At 37.1% G+C, this 14,978-nt stretch overlaps 1 protein-coding gene across 6 annotated transcripts in view; it reads right to left on the bottom strand.

Annotated features, from left to right (window-relative positions):
• Positions 1 to 14,978, bottom strand: part of FRMD5 (FERM domain containing 5) — a 335,453-nt gene that overhangs the window by 299,275 nt on the left and 21,200 nt on the right. The window contains exon 1 of one of the 6 annotated variants that reach the window (XM_021096616.1): positions 12,397 to 12,693. The exons of the other annotated variants lie outside the window; for them this stretch is intronic. The gene's annotated coding sequence lies outside the window, so the exon portion shown is untranslated. Of the gene's footprint in view, positions 1 to 12,396; positions 12,694 to 14,978 lie in introns of those variants that run through there. 6 annotated transcript variants of the gene reach the window in all.

Raw genomic sequence — 14,978 nt, 5'->3', positions numbered from 1 at the left:
CTGACTTTTGACAAGGCCACTTCTCTGGTTGTATGGGGAGAGTGTGCAATTGATGAGAGGCCCTGAGTGTTGCCTAGCCAGGTGCCTCCACTACATGTCATAAAAGACAAATTAAATGTGGATAGACATCATCATCCATTTTTAAACTCACATTCTCTATCTCTGCCTTTCTTCTAGCAAAAAGTCTTTCAAATCTCCATGTTCCATTTTATGTGCTCCTTAACCTCTGCACCATCTCTTAGGAAAGCAAGACAAGAAACTTCTCTATCTCCTGCTCCTCACTATCCTCTCCATCTTTTATTTCTGCAGCCTCGCTTTCTTCTAAACAATGTCTATTCACCCACACACCCCACCCCTGCGACAATGTTTTCTTTGGTTTCCTTGAACATTCTTATTTACTAATGCATGTGGTGGTCATCTTAGCAGATTCTGAGAAGACAAGTCCAAGGTTTTTCTCATTTCACCTTTTGATATGCTAGTCTACTAATGCATTTCCAGTAATGACCTAGCCTGAGATTCCACATGGTACATTCCTTTTGTGTACTCATTATTTTTGTAGTTTAAGCACATTTTTTGGTTATAAGAAAAATATACTTTTTCTAACTTTTATGGATTTAACAACATTTATTGACTACTCACCATGTTCAAAGCATGTTAAAGCATTCTTTGCAGATTCAGAATTAGTCTTTTAAATCAGCCTATATTATCAAAAAAGCAAGAAATAACAAGTGCTGGTCAGGATGTGGAAACCAGGGAACCTTCATGCAATGTTAGTGGGAATGTAAACTTACTGCAAGCCACATAGGAAGTCCAGTATATGGCACAAATGAACCTTTCCACAGAAAAGAAACTCATAGACCTGGAGAATAGATTTGTGGTTGCCAAGGGGGAGGGGGAAAGAGCAGGATGGACTGGAAGTCTGGGGTTAATAGATGCAATCTATTGCATTTGGAGTTGATGAGCAATGAGATCATGCTGTATTACACAGGGAACTATATCCAGTCACTTGTGATGCAACATGATGGAGGATAATGTGAGGAAAAGAATGAATATATATGTGTGACTGGGTCACTTGATGGTACAGTAGAAATTGACAGAATTGACAAAAAAATCATTAAAAAAAACTTGTACAGTCACTATGGAAAACAATATGCAGATTCCTCAAAAAATTAAAAATACAACTACCACATGACCCAGCTATTATACTACTTGGTATTTATCTGAACAATATGAAAAAATATTCAAAAAGATATATGGGCCCCTATGTTCATGGCAGCATTATTTACAATAGCCAAGATATGGACACAACCCAAATGTCCATCAACAGATTAATGGATAAATAAGATGTAGTGGATAGATAAATAGACAGACAATGGAATACTACTCAGCTATAAAAAGGATGAAATCTTGCCATTTGTGACAGCATGAATGAAGCATAAGGTGTTATACTAAGTTAAAGAAGTCAGATGGAGCAAGACAAATTTGTGATTTCACTCATACATGGAATATAACGAAAAATAAATAAATGAATAAACAAAAACAAACAGACATAGAGAAAAGAATAGTAGTTCCCAGAGGGGAAGGGAGGTGTGGGTAAGAGAGAAATGGATATAGGGGGTCGGCAGTATGGTGACAGATGAAAACTAAACTTTTGGTGGTGAGCAAGCTGTAGTATACACAGAAGTTGAAATATAATGTTGTACACAAGAAACTTATATAATGTTACAAACCAATGTTACCTCAATAAGTAAAACTTAAAAAAGAAAAAGAATAAGCCTAAATAACGGCAAAAGCTACATATGTATATGGGAAATCCCTCTACCTTACTCTCGATTTTGCCATACATGTAAAACTGGTCTAAGAAAAAAAATAATAAAGTCTTTCAAAAATTAGCCTAAAGATCAGAGATCATATATGAAACTGGACTCATATGTGACATACTCATAAACAGCATCATATAAGAATAAAACTTAACAGAGTGTTATCCTTTTAACTAGCACGATAAGGGCTACACAAAGTAAAGTTTAAAACTTAGATCATATTTTGATGGATGCAGAGATATAATGGAGTTTTCTGCACAGCATAAATGCCTTCAACTTCATAAGTTTTGGTGGGAGACACTATACACACTAAAGATATCAGACACTCACTTTCCCAGTTTTCCTTGCATCTCTAATAGAGCATATGACTTCAGCTTGGCCAACCAGACACTTCTACCCTGGACCTTGACTCTGAAGCTGTAACACCAAAGAAGCAGGGAGCAAGGAGAATACATCTGGGTGGCAGGTACAGGCAGCTAAGACAGTTGCAGGCTAATATCAAGTGTACAGAGGCAGAAGTAGGACAACGTGACATTGCTTCCTAGTTCCCAGTACCCTTGGTGATGGTAGAACAAGTTGTGGCATCAGAGACAGAGGCAGCAGTGTCCTCTCCAGACAGGCTCTATGTTGTTATTCTTGGTTCAGGATGCTCCCTAGCCTCCTCCCTTGCTGTTGTCTATTTTCCAAACCTGCTTTGCATCCTTCCTACAAATTTTCTGAGCTATCCAATGTCCTTTCAATAAATTTTTCTTCTATTAAAAATCAAAGTCAGTTCTGTTCCCTGTAGTTGATACAATGGGCTAAGGGCTGGCAGGTAGCAGGTATTAATCTAATTCCAGGAAATAAATTATACTCAGGACCCCCTCAGTATACTTTTAATTCTTTGGAATCAGATTTAGTGGAGTACAATTTACAAAAGGTAAAATTCATTTTTAAGGAGTAAGTTTTGACAAATGTTACAGTCATACAGCCAAGACCACAAATAAGATATAGAATGTTTCCTTCCATCATCTAAACAAAGTTGCCTTGCACGTTTCTAGTCAATTCCTCCTCCCTATCCCCAGTCCCTGGTAATCATTGATGTGACTTCTGTCCCTATATTTTTGCTTTTTCCAGAAAGTCACATCCTGGAATTATACAGTATGTAGTCCTTTTGTTTCCAGCTTCTTCCACTTAGCAAAATGTATTTGAAATTTATCATATTGTTGCATACATCAATGGTATGTTCCTTTCTATTGCTGAGTACTATTCCATTTTATAACTGTCCCCAACAGTTTGTTCATCCAAACACCAGCTGATAGGTATTGAAGCTCTCTCCTACAGCAACCTGTTTTGAAACATAGAAATTTATCAGAATAGTTACATCTACTTTCCAGCAGCTTACATGGTAGGACTCTTAGGACAATACAGAAGAAATAAAGTATTTTCTCTAGCACAAAACATTTTATTTTTTAAACTGACATATGCTCAGATGTCTATGTTTAATTTTTCCTTAGGTATCCCCTTTTGGCTCATTTGTAAAAATAAGCACAGCATTCTTCCCAACTCCATAAGAACATTATAAGAAAAATTCTTCAGAGAAAAAAATTCAAGAAATACATATATGTATACATTCTATTTCTACTTTGCCTAGCAGTATTATCATGGTAGGAAGCAATAAAAAGCAGAAAGCTACTTCAGTGGCACCTTCTCTCTTAAAAGAACTAGGATCCTAACTCAACAGCAACTCCAGGGTTTTGAACTTGTGGGAAGTCATTCAACAGGAGAAAAATCATTCTCCAAACCTATTTTTGTGACTCTCAAGTTTATAAACAGTATGACCAAAGACTTACCATCCATAGCCCTCTAAGTATTAAAAGAGATAATTAACATTCATATCTCAACACAGAAGTACTGGCTCATTTAAAAAAAAAAAAAAAAAAAAAAAGACCTAACACTTCTATGTGAAACACAGAATTCTAACCCTAACTCTGCTGATACAGTTGGGGCATAAAGGTTGACCTCTGCACTTCTACTTCCCTCTGGTCATACTAAAAATAAGCATCATTGTCAAGTCTTGTCAAGATTCTAATCTGGAGTTCCCTAGTGGCCTAGTGGTTGTTGTCACTGGATCTGGTGTTGGTACTGCTGTGGCTCAGATCACTGCTATGGCATGGGTTTGATCCCTGGCCTGGGAACTTCCTCAGAGTAGAAGCAAGAGTAGCAATATTAATGATAAGAATCTTCAACTGGATGGGAATAATTTCAAACTTCCAGCATGATCCTAGAAATGAATAAAGATCGCTTCAAGAACTACCAAATCTGGAGTTCCCGTCGTGGCGCAGTGGTTAACGAATCCGACTAGGAACCATGAGGTTGCGGGTTCCGTCCCTGCCCTTGCTCAGTGGGTTAACGATCCGGCGTTGCCTGAGCTGTGGTGTAGGTTGCAGACGCGGCTCGGATCCCGCGTTGCTGTGGCTCTGGCGTAGGCTGGTGGCTACAGCTCCGATTAGACCCCTAGCCTGGGAACCTCCATATGCCGCGGGAGCAGCCCAAGAAATAGCAACAACAAAAAGACAAAAAAAAAAAAAAAAGAACTACCAAATCTGAGCAGAAATAAATGGGTGAGATCCTATTTGCACCTATAATTATAAACACAGTTGAGCTTTCCCATCTTTATATCTTAAAATTTCATTACATTGCCATCTATCCATCCATCAAAAATGAAATGGAACACTTGCTTCTTTCTAACGTTAAAAGCCAGTTTAAGGGTTTTCCTGTGGCACAGCAGGTTAAGGATCTGGCTTGTCACTGAAGCAGCCTTGATCACTGCTGTGGCATGGGTTCGATCCCTGCCCTGGGAACTTCTACATGCCACAGGCATGCCCCCTCCCCCAATAAAAGCCAGTTTGAGCAAAGTAGAGAGTGAGTTGAAGATGAAAGGTTGAACTGGGGTAGCTAATCATATAAAAAATAGAGAAATTCTGAATGATGTCTAAAAATTAAAGGACAAAAGCAAAGATGGTTTTATCAAAGATGATGAAAAAATCGAGTTCAATTTTTAATTCAATGATTAATTTTATAGAAAACATTCATGCTATACTTCCCTAAAAGAATACCTTAAACTATTTATTTAAAATATTTTAAGAAATAAATTCTGAGGGGGTTCTCAATCTGGAGTTCTCAGAACATTTAGAAATAAAGATGTCCATTAAAACCACTACCTGCAAAGAGAATAACAGTGATAATCTATGAGGTATTTTCAATATTTCAAAGAGTCTAGTGGAAATTCTACATTTACTCTTAAGATTTCTTTGTACTTGATTATTTCATAATGATCACAGACATAAAGAACAGACTTGTGGTTGCCAAGGGGGATGAGGCAGGAAGTGGGATGGATGGGGAGTTAGGGGTTGATAGATGTAAACCACTATATTTAGAATAGATGAGCAATGAGGTCCTGCTGTACAGCACAAGGAACTATATCCAATCTCTTGGGATAGAAAATGATGGAAGGCAGTATGAAAAAAGAATATATATATATATGTATATATATGACTAGGTCACTATGCTCACAGCAGAAATTGACACAACACTGTAAATCAACTACACTTTAAATTAAAATTTCCTACTTGAGTTGTATATATGTCCTTCATTAATTAAAATGGGGGAGTTCCTGTTGTGGCGCAGTGGTTAACGAATCCGACTAGGAACCATGAGGTTGCGGGTTCCGTCCCTGCCCTTGCTCAGTGGGTTGACGATCCGGCGTTGCCGTGAGCTGTGGTGTAGGTTGCAGACGCGGCTCGGATCCCGCGTTGCTGTGGCTCTGGCGTAGGCTGGTGGCTACAGCTCCGATTCCACCCCTAGCCTGGGAACCTCCATATGCCGCAGGAGCGGCCCAAGAAATAGCAACAACAACAAAGACAAAAAGACCAAAAAAAAAAAAAAAAAAAAAAAAGGGAAAATTAATTATTACTATATATAGTTTAGTGATTAAAAGTCTTTTAAAAATCAATTCATGGGAGGACAAATAATAATGGCATTCTGTTTAACTGTCCTGGGAGGGTAAGACTTTTGAATCAAAGAAACATTATACTGAAGTGAAAAAAAAGCCATTATTTTTAGCATTTTTAAATCCCTTCCAAACCTCCAAGCAAAGTGACCTGATAGTTAACAAATTTGAAAAGGTTTAAGTTGTATCTGATAGAGTTTAAGAGAAACTCATGGAGTTAATATTATTTCCCTGAATATTCCTGGAAGACAGAAGGATCTAAGAAGTAAATTTTAAATCCTCCATAATCACAGTACTCAGATATAATAGCCATTACATTTTTGATGTGTTATCTTCCATAATAGGCTGAATAATTGTCCCAAAAATAACAGGTCTAATCCCTAGAACCTGAAAACGTGACTTTATTTGGAAAAAGTCTTTATAAATGTGATTAAATTAAATTATGTTAAATTCAGGAGATTATTCTGAATTATTCAAGTGGGCCCTAAAGGCATTCACAAATGTCCTTATACAAAAGAGGCAGAGGTAGGTGACACAGAGAAGAGGAGGCAATGCAACTGAGGTTGGAAGGATGCAGCCACAAGCCAAGGAATGCCTGTCGCCTCAAGAAGCTGGCAGAGGCAAGGAATACAGTCTTCCCTGGAGCCTTGTCAACACCTTGGTTTCAGTCCATTGATGCTAATTTTGGACTTTTGGGCTCCAGAACTGTGAGAGAATAAATGTTTATTGTTTTAAACCACCAAGTCTGGTAACAACAGCAGCCACAGGAAATTAATACATCTTCAAATATTTTTCTATGACTAATTTTATATTCAGATTATATGTTCAGATTATAATATACATTTAAATTTTTATAAAATTATCTTTGGAATTATCAAATCTTTGTATACATGATTAACTCATTATTATTCTATCACCTGACATATCATAATTTAACCATTCTTCTATTTTATATATGTTTAATTTTTTTCACTGTTATAAATAATGTTCTAATGAACACCTTAGTGTAAAAATTATTTTCTTGTATTTTTTATCATTTCCTTAGGAGAGAATCCTAGGAGTGAACTTGCCAATCTGTTCAAAAAAGACTACATCAATTTAAACTTGCACTCAGTGTATTCTTACTATAATTGAGAACTATTTTTGTTTTTGCTAACTTAAGTCATAAAACCTGTCATTTCATTTTAACTTACAGTTTTCTGATTATAAATGAAGGTGAAGTAAACATTTTTCACATGTTTATTAGCCAACTACAATCCCCAAGTGTACTGTCCACTTTTGGCATTTTCCCCATTGATCCCTCAGGTTTTTACTGCTTTTATATATGAATTTTTGTTATTACAGAGGGTATTAACCTTTTGGCCCACAAATTTTTCTCCTGAATTTTTGCTTGCCTTTTAGCTTTTGTTTTTGATGTTTTTAGACATGAAGAACTTTTAAATTTTCATGTGAATATTTTTTATCTCTTTTTTCTTGATTTCTTCCATTAATTTTATGCTTTGAAAGTTCTTCTTATGCAAAGATTAACAAATACTCCTAATTTCTTCTAGTGACTCCTATTACTGCTTATTTAGAAATTAAAGTTTATCCCAAGTGACAAATTGCCTACTGAGTTTGCTTTTATCTAAACTCAGTCGATATTTCTGAAAGTCAAAGAATCATTCCAACTAAAGCAAATGACAAAAGGTTTAATATCTTTTGGCATCTCTCAATCCAACTAACTCCTTAATTTGTAATTTTTTTCCTAAGAAATCAGTCTTTACCAATTGGACTTTTCAATATAATAATAAGTAGCCATAAAGGCCAACAAGGTTTCGCTGTCAACCAGGAATTCAGATTGTGCACAGGATTCAGAAAAAATGCTCAGCAGGGAAAAGTATCTGCATTACTCCCAGTGGTCCAGGAAGAGGAGTACAGCAACAAAGTTCTCTTCCCGAGACCCCTAAATCCTATTGGCCTTGACTTTCTTCTTCATTCTTCCTCCTCTATACAGTCTAATGCCTGGCATACAAGAGATACTCAAGGAGTTCCCGTCGTGGCGCAGTGGTTAACGAATCCGACTAGGAACCATGAGGTTGCGGGTTCCATCCCTGCCCTTGCTCAGTGGGTTAACGATCCGGCGTTGCCGTGAGCTGTGGTGTAGGTCATAGATGCGGCCAGGATCCCACATTGCTGTGGCTCTGGCATAGGCCGGGGGCTACAGCTCCAATTTGGCCCCTAGCCTGGAAACCTCCATATGCCGCAGGAGTGGCCCAAGAAATAGCAAAAAGACAAAAAAAAAAAAAAAAAAAAAAAAAAAAAGAGAGAGAGATACTCAATAAATATCTTATGGGTGCCTGAATGATATCCATTCCAAGGCCCCTCTCTCTGAGGCATTCTATGCACTTTAATGAAGCACAGTACTAAGAAAAATTAACTTCACAGTTGTATTAAAGTCAATGAAAGTCCATATGCAACAAAGTAGAACTCTGACCCTATTTATCCTCTGATACTACTATCAATCAATGGTTCAATCTTCTAATCTAGTAAAGTGACTAAAAACTCTATTGCCAATCAATAACAGATAAGCAACCTTTCATTGAAAGGGAGGAATAATTTATTTAACTACTTGGACAACCATTAGAATAAATCAAATTATTTGCACTGAGAAAGCACACCTCTTGTAGCAAAAAAAACGAGCACCATGACATAGTCGATATGACTATTTAAACATAAGTCTCTTGCTTCTGAGTGATTTCCCAATTAAGAGGAAATTAATGTTCTAAGGCAATTAATGTCATTTTTTTACTCTTTTCTAAAACTTTTAAGTCAGACCGCACTGAGTATAATAAGGAGGATCCTTATGAGTTTAAAGTCCTTTCACACACAGAAGATCACCCACTTGATTAAGTTCTCACAAGGATTAGTGGGAGAATCATATGCATACAGACTTGCTCACTGCCAAATTAAAATGAATTTCAGGATTCTTATGTTCGATTTTGGTGTGTTAGAGCCAGTTTTATTTTCGATGATGAACACAGCTGATACTATAATAGTAATGACTGACAACAACAGTTACTTGATGTAAAACTTCTTTTTTAACAGCTCCATTACCTAATAGTGAACATAAACTGTATCTTCGGTGCCCAATCAGAATCCAGGAATCAATTTACATGTATATGGGAGTTAAAATTGTTGGTACAATTGTATTTGGAGACTGGGACAATTCAAAGAACTGGAATTGACTAATTGCTCCAAGATACTTCATTTTTGATAGTCCAGATTTTACATATGCTCCACCTCTCCCCACTCCTTTCTCTGACTCCCTAAGTGCTGATCTTAATGCCCTAGTTCTTCTTCTGCCAAGCTGACTAAATAAGTGCTGTTCCATCATACACTCACCTGGCTGCTGCAGGCCTCCTTTACTTCAAAGGTTTCTTTTCTCCCTGTTGTTCCTTGATCGATATCATTTCAGGATCTCCTAGGCTACTCCTCCCCATCACTTACTGCTTCAAATTGCTCTGTTTGATCTCTCCTATGCTCACATGCAATCACTGGCCACAGAGAACCCACACAGAAAGTATAGGAGCCCTGGATGAGGCAGCTTTAATTTTATTCAATAGAAATTAAGTATGAAATGTATGCCCTTAATGAAACTCTTATTTCTGAATCCTGTATTACACTTAAATTGACTCCCTTCATCTCCAATTACTCAAGCCTTCCTGAAAGGCTTTCATCATCTCTTAACTCTCACCTTGCAAGTAATGCTTCAGGACACTCTACATCCTTTGTCTTCCATCAAGAAAATATAAAACAGTCCCCTAGGTTCTCCTCCATTCCTCTAGACCCTTTATGAAAATGACCTTTAGGGAGTTCCTGTCATAGCTCAGTGGTTAACGAATCCTACTAGGAACCATGAGGTTTCAGGTTCGATCCCTGGCCTTGCTCTGTTGGTTAAGGATCTGGCTTTGCCGTGAGCTCTGGTGTAGGTCGCAGACATGGCTCAGATCCTGAGTAGCTGTGGCTCTGGTGTAGGCCGGAGGCTGCACCTCTGATTCGACCCCTAGCCTGGGATCCTCCATATGCCTCGGCAGCAGCCCAAGAAATGGCAAAAAGACCAACAAAAAAAAAAAAAAAGAAAGAAAAGAAAAAAGAAAATGACCTTTAACCAGGTGATTCCTTTGGAAATGGGATGCCAAAATAACATTTTGAGGAGGAAAAACAACATTTTTTAAAAATCTCTGAGCCCTAAGATCACCATGGAGAAGGGGGAGTTGAGAAAAATGAAGTTCCTAAGAAAACAGAGTCGAAAGGAAGGAAAGGGGCTGGCAGAGAGCTGCTGAGAACACTTATCCTGAAAATCTTCAGGCACACATCTTTCCCAGTAAATATAGGGATAATGTGAAGCCACTCCAGGACCTTCTGGGACAGGTTTTATGGGGGTTTACTTGACAGCAGCAGATTTCTGGAGACCCCTACCTCATCGTCACTCACCAAAATATGTGAGTTCCAATATGACACAATGACAAAACAAGGAATTTTTTAAGCCCCAAATATGGTGACAATTTGTTTATAATTCTGATAATACCAAATTAAATTAGGCTATCTGAATATACTTTTTTTTCTTTCTTGGCAGGACCCATGGTATATGCAAGTTCCTGGGCCAGGGAATCTACTCTGAGCCACAGCTGTGACTACACCACTGCTACAGTAACACCAGATCCTTAACCCACTGCACCAGGTCAGGGATTGAACCCACACTGCCTCAGAGACAACAAAGGATTCTTAACACACTGCACCACAGTGGGAACCCCTCTGAATATACTTTTTTTTAAAAATGTGATAACTACAGCTAATTCACTATTTATATACAGTGCCACTAAAACTCCTTTCCCTGTTATAGCAAAAGAATACTGTCATTACTGAAACACATGCAGAGGTAGAATACAACATTCAGCATTTTACATACTGCCTTGTACATAGCAGTTACATGTCCTTTTATGCCTGGAAAGAATATAGTATTAGTTTATAAATTGTTACTTCTGATTTTTAAATACTGCTTTCAGAGGTTTTCTTCTCAAATATGTATTTCCCAAAACTTACATTTCCTACCATTTAAATCTTTTTTATTTTTTAAAGTTTTATTGAAATATAGTTGATTTATAATGGTGTGATAATTTCTGCTATACAACAAAGTGTACAGTTATATATGTATATATACATCCATACTTTTTTGGTTTTTTGTTTTTGTTTTGTTTTTGTTTTTGTCTTTTCTAGGGCCGCTCTCGCGGCATATGGAGGTTCCCAGGCTAGAGGTCTAATTGGAGCTGTAGCCGCTGGCCTACGCCAGAGCCATAGCAACGTGGGATCCTAGCCGCGTCTGCTACCTACACCACAGTTCACAGCAACGCCGGATCCTTAACCCACTGAGCGAGGCCAGGGATGGAACCCGCAACCTCATGGTTCCTAGTCAGATTCGTTAACCACTGCTCCACAACAGGAACTCCCTTTTTTCAGTTTTTAAAACTATATAATTATTCTCAGCTCTCTCTTTAAATATGGAAATAATCTCTATTTTCCCAAGATTCTTCCCTTTCTGTAAAGTTGAGAGTCCTTACACTTACCATTACTCTCTTTGGCCCCAACAACCTTTCTAGGTCCAGGGCCTCTTGCAAACAAAGCAGGCTCTGTATGTGTCTCTGACCCCTACCAGAAACTTCTGATGGAGTTTTAGGCCCTTAGTTGAACCACCAGCCTTCGTCTGCTATTCCACAAAAAGTCATCTTGCCTGGCTAGCTGTACAATAACACCTATACCATGAAAACTCGTTGTTATGTATTACTTTACATATGATTTTTCATTTAACAACAGGATTTGCTATAGATTTTGGGGAATAACTCATTTTAAAATTCTTCCATTTATAATCTTTTTTTTTTAAGAAAATCAACTATCCTATAACTCAAGATATACCTATATTACTCTAGCTGATAATGATTTAATTGATATATCCTATTAATGTTGTTATGCTTAAGAAACACACATGCAACCATTAAAATCTACAGTACTCATAACTTGGTCACAAAATATATGCCAACAATTAGACATTTTGAGAGCTTACAAAGAAGTTCTACATTCCTAAACAGAAGAACCTGCTCTTCTTAAAGTATGTCAGTATACATCTTTTGTGTAAAACACCTCAATACAAAATACTCTGTTATCACAAAATGGAGGCAATTTTAGAATACGAGTTAATGTAAAAAATATGAAAGCCATATTCTAAGTCCCACCATAACTAAGTCTGACAAGTGATATTTTAGGGAAGTCATTCTATTGGCAGCCAAATTACTGATCAAGCTGTTCAAACTGCCCCATTTTGCTGGTTATAAATTTCTCTCATCTACTTAGTATTCCACACTGTAAGCTTTTGGTTATAATTGCAAGACTGTGTTTAGAGACCTAGCATTCTGTTTTCATTTTTAATATACTGCAGAGTATACAATAATGCACACTAAGAATGCTGCCCCTGTAGTATTTTTATAAATTAGATTTCTCAAGGCCCACCATATGATTTTCCCCCAGATATGAATGATTAAAATATATGCCAACCTCTGAACTGCCAGTGAGAAACTCAATCAGCAGACAACTTCATCTACTCATTCCAGACTCTGACTTCTCAACTCTCTTGAAGGACTGCCATGAAAAAAAAAGACACTAGAATGTATCACCAAAGAGAAGACTCCTTAAAAAACTATCTGCTGCCTTTTAATACAATATCCTTATATATCATTTTTCTTTTTATTGAAGTATAGTTGATATACAATGTTGCATTAGTTTCAGGTGTACAGCAAAGTGATTCGGTTATATATTTCTCTATCAGATTCTTTTCCATTAAAAGTAATTACAAGATATTAAACATAGTTTCCTGTGCTATACAGTAAGTTTTTGCTGTTAATCTATTTTATATATAGTAGTGTGTAACTGTTAACCCCAAACTCCTAACCTATGTATCATTTTTATTTAAGTATATAAATGGTGTTTTCTAAAATACAAAGTATAACGTAACCCAGTAGTAATTCTAGATAAAACATGAACACATTGATATTTCCATTCCTTTGCTTTTAAAATTAAATTCAGTGACTTTTTCAAGCCTCAAATTTTATTTATTAATTTATATTTTGGCCAAGCCCACAGCATATGAAAGTTCCTGGGCATGAAAGATTGAACCATGCCACACAATGCCCCAAGCCACTGCAGTAGCAATGCTGTATCTTTAACCTGCTGCATCACAAGAAAACTTCTAGCCTCTATTTTTTTTAAATGAGGTGTGTTGTTATTTTTTAAATATTACTCCAAAAGATGAAGGTAAGCCTAACAGAAAAGCATAAATAAATCTCCTCCAAATGAAACAGTATTTTATGCTAGATATGATTGTTCTCCAAAATACCCATTTGTCTCAGTAATAATTAAAATATATAATGTTTAAAAATTAATTTGAATAAAAAGAAATTGATCAGACAGACAATGGCCACTCAAAATGATTTTGAAAATCCTCAGGTAAAAAATTTGTCCTTCTCTTAACCAGGAAGAAAAAGAAACAGCACTAAGATTGACAACTTCATCAGCTTTAGATATCAGAAACAGAAGATACTTCCATTTCACCAACGAAAAAGAAAGCCATTTCCAGGGTTTATAGTTTCTGAAGACTAACAAAGACACTTAATTCCATCTAAGACGGAGAAGTCAGATCAGCAAATGAAATCTCTTCCTGCCAGTACTGGGAGAGTTGAAATGTATGACTCCACCGTCCATGTCCACAAAGTATATCTTGATAAGTTATCATGAATTTTATTACAAACCATAAATGGGCTTGACCAAGGTAAAGGCATATTAAGTATCAAACATACCTAAACAAAGCAGAGAGCCCAGAGAAAAGGCAGTGATACAAGAAACTCTAAAACCACAAAGAAGGGAAATTCAATACCAAATAAGAAAACTTATTTGCAGCACATAGTTTTAATACTTCAGCCAGGCTTGTTAAGCTAAATAACTGTAGAAAGTAATGAAGAAAAGTTCCTTAAGGAGAAATGAACACAGTCACCTCTTCTAAAAGACAGCAGTGAGGAACTGTCATCTATTCGAAAGAAGAAGAGGACTAAGGATAGGGCAAAACTTCCCCCCAGAAACTGGAGGCAAGGGACAGAGGCAAAAAGAATGCCAATAATAAATAAATGGGACCTAATTAAACTTAAAGCTTTTGCACAACAAATGAAACCATAAACAAATGAAAAGACAATCTATTGAATGGGAGAAAATATTTGTGAATGATCCAACTAATACTAGATTAATTTCCAAAATATGCAAATAACTCCAATAGCTCAATAGCAAAAAAACCAAACAACTCAATCCAAAAAATGGGCAGAAGACCTAAGTAGACCAAGGAAGACATACAAATGGCCAAGAGATACAGAAAAAGATGCTCATTATTGCTAATCATCAGGGAAATGTAAATCTAACCTACAATGAGGTATCACCTCACACTGATTAGAATGGCCATCATCAAAGGTTTACAAATAATAAACGCTGAAGTGGGTGTGGAGAAAAGGAAGCCCTACTTCACTGCTGGTGGGGACGGAAATTGGTACAGAAATTATGGGAAACATGGTGATTCATTTAAAAACTAAAAATAGAGCTGCCATATGATCCAGCAATCCCATTACTGGGCATATATCAAGAAAAGAAGAAAATTCTAATCTAAGAAGATACATGCACCCCAATGTTCACAGTAGCACTATTCACAACGGCCAAGACATGGAGGCAAATGCAATTTAAGTGTCCTCTGACAGACAAATGGGTAAAGACAATGGATGGGTAAAGAAATGTCCATTGACAGATGAATGGGTTAAGAAGATATAGATATAATGAAGTATTACTCAGCCATAAAAAGAATGAAATAATGGAGTTCCCATCGTGACACAGCAGAAACAGTCTGACTAGAAACCACGAGGTTGCTGGTTCCATCTGTGGCCTCGCTCAGTAGGTTAAGGATCCAGCATTGCCATGAGCTGCAGTGTAGGTCACAGATGCAGCTCGGATCTGGCGTTTCTGTGGCTGTGATGTAGTCCAGCAGCTGCAGCTCCAATTAAACCCCTAGCCTGGGAACCTCTACATGCCCCTATGTGGTTGTGGCC

The sequence above is a fragment of the Sus scrofa genome, chromosome 1, assembly GCF_000003025.6.
Source record: "Sus scrofa isolate TJ Tabasco breed Duroc chromosome 1, Sscrofa11.1, whole genome shotgun sequence".
NCBI lineage: Eukaryota > Metazoa > Chordata > Mammalia > Artiodactyla > Suidae > Sus > Sus scrofa.
This window is presented reverse-complemented; position numbering and strand designations above follow the sequence as displayed.